This window comes from Antechinus flavipes, chromosome 1, assembly GCF_016432865.1.
Source record: "Antechinus flavipes isolate AdamAnt ecotype Samford, QLD, Australia chromosome 1, AdamAnt_v2, whole genome shotgun sequence".
In the NCBI taxonomy this organism is placed as follows: domain Eukaryota; kingdom Metazoa; phylum Chordata; class Mammalia; order Dasyuromorphia; family Dasyuridae; genus Antechinus; species Antechinus flavipes.
Genome location: NC_067398.1, coordinates 127,814,433 through 127,820,432, shown reverse-complemented (window position 1 = coordinate 127,820,432; position 6,000 = coordinate 127,814,433). Strand labels below are relative to the sequence as shown.

General features: G+C 36.6%; 1 long non-coding RNA gene across 1 annotated transcript in view; it reads left to right on the top strand.

Annotated features, from left to right (window-relative positions):
* The first annotated feature begins 881 nt into the window (after positions 1 to 881).
* LOC127556940 (uncharacterized) overlaps positions 882 to 6,000 on the top strand; it is a 42,938-nt gene continuing 37,819 nt past the window's right edge. The window contains exon 1 of the long non-coding RNA XR_007952576.1: positions 882 to 899. This is a non-coding gene — a long non-coding RNA (uncharacterized LOC127556940). The remainder of the gene's footprint in view (positions 900 to 6,000) is intronic.

Here is a 6,000-nt window from a genome sequence, read left to right as displayed (position 1 = left end):
TGTTATATCCAATATATGTATACATATTTATAAAATTATATTGCTGCACAAGAAAAATCAAATCAAAAAGGAAAAAAGTGAGGAAGAAAATAAAATGTAAGCAAGCCAACAAAAAGAGTGAAAATACTATGTTGTGATCCATACTCAGATCCCACAGTCCTTTCTGAGTTAATAATGTCTCTCTTCATTACAAGGTCATTGGAACTGGTTTGAATCATCTCATTGTAGAAAAGAGCCAAGTCCATCAGAATTGATCATTTTATAATCTTATTACCATATACAATGATCTCTTGGTTCTGTTCATTTTACTCAGCATCAGTTCATGTAAGTCTCTCCAGGTTTCTCTGAAATCATCCTATGGATCATTTCTTATAGATCAATAATATTCCATAGCATTCATATACCATAACTTACTCAGTCATTCTCCAATTGATGGACATTGAGTCAGTTTCCAGCTTCTAGCCAGTACAAAAAGGGCTGCCACAAACATTTTTGCACATGTAGGTCTCTTTCCCTCATTTATGATCTCTTTGGGATACAAGCCATCTCCCCAGAACAGATCAAAGAGAGCGCTGGCCTGGGACCCCTGAGAAGGGTGGGGTCCCCAGAACAGCCACGTGTCTCCTTGGTCTGGGGTGGAGTGTTAAAGAGACATTTCCTCTAGTGTCTCAACAGTTCCTGCTGGAGAGCAGAGCTTTCTGGGGACAAAGAAAAAAAAGATTAGAATTGTGCCAGAGCTTAGAGCTCCCAACAACGACCCAAGCCCGACCCGAGGGCTTTAGGTGTCCACTGCAAGATAAGAAAAGAAAAAAAAGTCTTTTACCTTGTCCAGAGTTCCGGATTGCCTGGTCCTGCTATCGGTAAAAAATAGAAGCCTTTTCACCTGAAATGGAAGTAAGGTGAGACGGAACACAGATATTCTCCCCACTACCTTTAGAGATAAGAGTGAGACCATCTTCAAATAATGTATAGTTAGTTAAGTCTCTTCTATATTTTATACTTTTCACTATTAAATTTGATTTACCTAAATTTTATTTAACATTGTAACCTGTAGAGATAATTTTCTGTTCTGACTGACATCCAACATATTAGCTATCTCTCCCAGCTTAATGGGCAGTTAAGTGGTACAATGAATAGAGTGACAGGCCTGGAAAATTCATCTTCTGAGTTTAAATCAGGCCTCAGATACTTATCAGCTATGTGACCTAGTGCAAGTCACTTAACCCTGTGTGCTTAAGTTTCCTCATTTGCAAAATGAGCTAGAGAAGAAAATAAGCACTCCAGGTTCTTTGCTAAGAAAACCCCCAAATGGGGTCACAAAGACAGGATTTAACACAATTAAACAATTCCCAGATTAATAAGTTATCAGAAATATCACAAGCTATCCATTTGCTTTATCCAAGTCATTTATAAGTGTTTCATATCTCAGGGTAAAAGATAATTCCCTGGGGGGTAAGTAATCCACGCGATCTCTCCTCAAAAGTTCCTATTAACCCATAAATGATGACACATAGACCCAATCATTGAATCACTTTTGAATACACCTAATCAGATTCCTGTTTAACCCAGGTCTCCTTATCTTGTATAGGAGGGCTACAAGAGACTGACCATCACATGTTTTGTTGCAATCCAGCATTCTCATGATCTCCCAACCTGATAACTTCTTCAAAAAGAAAATGAGGTTATTCTGAAATAACTATGTTTTAGTGAAGAAAAGCTATTCTTTGTTATCTCTTTATAAGGTATTCACTCACCTGTTCTTTTGATAGTTTGTTCTAGAATTTTGTCTCAATTGTCCTATAGTTTACACACTATCATTTCTTCTCTTGAAAGCAAGGACCATAGGTATCTTTCTTCAATATATGGAGAATTTCAATTCACCACAATCTTTCCAACATCACTGAGAGGGGGTCTGAAGAACATCTTCGTCTTTTCTGAATGTGTTCATATAGTTTGTATGGGCCTGCATTCAGTGAAGCAAAAAAAAAAAAAAATTCTCTCAGCGATTACATTTTGTGTGTGTGTGTGTGTGTGTACACATACACATACCCCAAATATTTAAATATGTATCATATGTAATCATATATGCACATATGTTTCTGCTCCCTGATTTCAAGACATCTCAGTAGCCACACAGAATCCTTAATATCTGTCTTTTGGAGATATGAATGATTGTTGTGTTGGCTAAAACTTTTTAAGTCTTTTAAGGTTGTTTTTCTTTATAACACTATTGATATTGCATAAATTGTTCTAATTCTATTCACTTTACTTTGCATCAATTTACATGTGTTCCAAGAACTCACTAAATAATCCCTTTCATTTTCTTTAATGCATGATAAATACTCCATTTTGTTTCTATGCCATAATTTGTATTATCATTCCCCAATTGATTGACACTCCTTAGTTTTCAGGCTTTTGCCATAACAAAAAAAGACTTGCTATAAATATATTTGTATTTATCGTCTTTTTCTTCTTTCTTTGATAAAACCAGCTAAGGTCAAAGAATATATATAGTTGAATAACTTTTAGACCATAATTCCAAAATATCTTTTAGCATAACTGGACCAATTTAGAACTCCACCAACACTACTAATATACCTGTTTCCCTACAAAAACAAAATTTATCTGGATAAAAAATTTTCAATTAATTTTTTATTACATAGATAAACATAAAATTTATCTGGATCAAAATTTTTTAACTATTTTTTTTCTTATTACATTGATTAGATTGTTGGATGGATTTCCTTTGACTTCAAATTGGTATCAAATGTTCTTTTTTTTTTAAAATTTTTTTTCCTTTGGTGAGGCAATTAAGTAACTTGGCTTGGGTCACATAGCTAGTAAATTTTAAGTGCCTAAAGGTGAAATTTGAACTCAGTCCTCCTGACTTCAGAGCCAGTGCTCTGTCCACTACTCTAGGTACCCCTTAATTGTCAAATCTTTTAGCTTACTCTTCTGATTTGTTTTATCAATTCACTTTTCTCTGTTCACAAGTCCCCATCCTAATTCAATCTCTTATTATCCTTGACTAGATTATTGCAATTATCACTGCAATTGGCTTCCTGTCCCGAAGTCCTTTCCTTCACCAACACCTTTATAAACTCCTAACGGTCAATTCTGATTAAACTGCTCTCCTTCTTAAGAAAATTTAATGGCTGAAATACTGATTCTTTGTTGGACATTTAAAGCCTTTTCTAATCTGACTGCAGCCAACCTTTCTAGGCTTGTTACATAATATTCTCCTTCTCCCGTCCTCTGTCGGGAATGTGTTTCTTCTCACCATTTCCTCTTAGAATCCCTAGCTTTTTTCAGATTAATTCAAGTATTACTTTTGACGTGAAGCCTTTTCCCGTGTCTCTAGCTTCTCTCGTCTTGCTCACCATGGATTACTTTGTTTTAACTTTGTTATCTGTCTTGTATGAATATATTTATGTAACAGCTTTGTGCTAGCTCAGATCACACAAGATGGAGGCATCCATGTGGGAGATGCTAGGGACTTGCTTCTGTGGAAATACATTCTGTATTTCCCCAGCAGTCTTTTTCCCATTAGCTACATAGCTGGAACAGGCTGCATCTTAAAAAAAGATAGTTTCTCTCTGTCCGTCTGTCTGTCTCTGTCTCTCTTTCCAGGTCCAAGGGGTAAAAGTCCTGTCCACCTGACATATGAGCACCATGCTCTAATTTGAGTGTGGGGGAAGAGCTTCCTTTTCTGTTTCTCATTAGGTCCTTGGCCCCAAGAGATGATCTTGTTTAATTTGTCCTTTTCAGATCTAGGCACAAATAGTAGAACTCCTGGACCCAGGAACCTGAGCCATGGTGAACTTGGCATCAGGATTCTAGACACTGTTGCCAGGGAAGCAAAGAAGCCCTGAGAAGCCAGGTGCTTGCCCCAAGTCTAGGGCAGTTTTGGGCTTGGAGCTTGATGAGATTGATGCTACAGAGGAATTGAGCCTATTTCCTTCTTTTCCCTAGAGATCAAAGGGGCAGGGGAAGAGGCATAATATTCCCTCCTGTGTTGGCAGGAATATTTGTATGTCTGTTTTTGTTCTATATATCCCCCAAATTTAGGCAGCTAGGAGGCTTAGTGGATAGAGTTCTGGGCCTGTAGCTACGAAGACCCAAGTTCAAATCCAGCCTCAGATACTTCCTAGTTGTGTGACTTCAGAAAAATCAGTTAACTTTTGTTTCAGTTTCTTCAACTATAAAGTGGGGATAATAATAGCAACCAAATTGTTGTAAAACTCAAATAAGGTAACATCTATAGAGCATTTAGTACAGTGCCTGGTACATAGTGGGTACCAAATCAATACTGGCTATTATTATTAGTCATTAAGTAAATATTCCTTTGTATATACTAATCTTGCTATTATGTTTAAATGGAATTGGGTGCTAGGGCCCTTTAAAACTGAGGAAACACAGTTCATCGGGGATCGAGCCAATGGCAAAGACTAGATTCTCCTCCTCCAACTCCTAGAGAACCTTGGAAGAAGGATGAAGTGTAACATAACTGGCCCATAGGTAGTGGGGGCCAGAATTATTATTGTTATACTTACATATATATATATATATATATATATATATATATATATATATATATATATATATATATATATATATCTGTTTCTTCCTAAATGAATATAAATTTCTTAAGGATGGGGATTATTTCTTTTTCTCTCCTCTTGGTGAGTTGGTAGAGTTTGTAATCTTCCTATTGAAGACCTCACTTAAGAGAGAAACCTAGAAAGCCTGTAAATATACATTTATTCCATTAAGGGGCGAGTTTGTTCTTCAAAAGCCTGCACAGCTGTGAATCACAACACACTTGAAGGAATTGCAAATCCTGTTGCTTCAGAATTAGGAATGAAATGAATCAGAGGCAAGAGGGAAGAAGAAGGAGGTCAGTCTGCCTCTCAGTTTCCTTATATTGTTATCATCCTCTCACGTGAAGGGATCTGTAAAATCCCTAATTGCTGATAAGAATTAGATCCTCAGCAGCCATTAGCAGGTTGCTTCCTGTAAATTTTCCACTATCCATGAAGGAGACAAAAAAAAGATTAAGGATTTCAAGTTGGAAAGGGCCTTAATGGCCATTGAGACCACTTTTATATTACTAGGAAAATAAGGACACAGTAAATAAGAGAAGTTAAATCATTGCGCAGGATCACATAGCTAGTATCTGAGAAGGGATTTGAACTCAGGTCTTTTTGACCAGTGTTCTTTCTTCTATACCTTGCTACTCCTCTAGGAATAGAATTCAGATATTTGACACCATTGAATGCATTTGACATGTATTCAATGAAATGTATGACAGAAGCCAAAGAACCATCAAAATCAAGAGCTGAACAATGAGCAATCTGTTTGGTCCCCTGATATATATTTATTTATTATAGCTTTTTATTTACAAAACATATGCATGGGTAATTTTTCAACACTGACCTTTGCAAAACCTTCTGTTCCAACTTTTCCTCTCCTTCCCCCACCTCCTCCCCTAGATGGCAAGTATTCCAATACATGTTACCCCTGATATATTTTTGATGTCAATAAAAATTAAAGAAAGTCACTGGCAAATTATGTGGAACCCTTTGACACAACCCTTTGAAAGCATGGCTGCATTGCACTTTACATCATTAGAGGGAAATACTAACATGGGTAATAAGACCAAATAAGATACATTTAAGTATTGGATATTTGAGTGGTCATATACATCCTCAACTTTAGACCCAACAGAGATAGTGGGACAGCTAATTGGCACAATACCAAGCCTGGAGTCAAGAACACTCATTTTTCTAGGTTCAAGTCTGGCCTCAGATACTTGCTAGCCATTTAATCTTGAGCAAATCACTTAATACTGTTTGCCTCAGTTTCCTCATCTGTAAAATGAGCTAGAAAAGGAAATGGCAAACCACTCCAGTATCTTTGTCATGAATGTGATGAAGAGGTCACAAAAAGTGAGACATGACTGAAGTGACGCAACAACAATAAAAACAAATCTATCCTTTT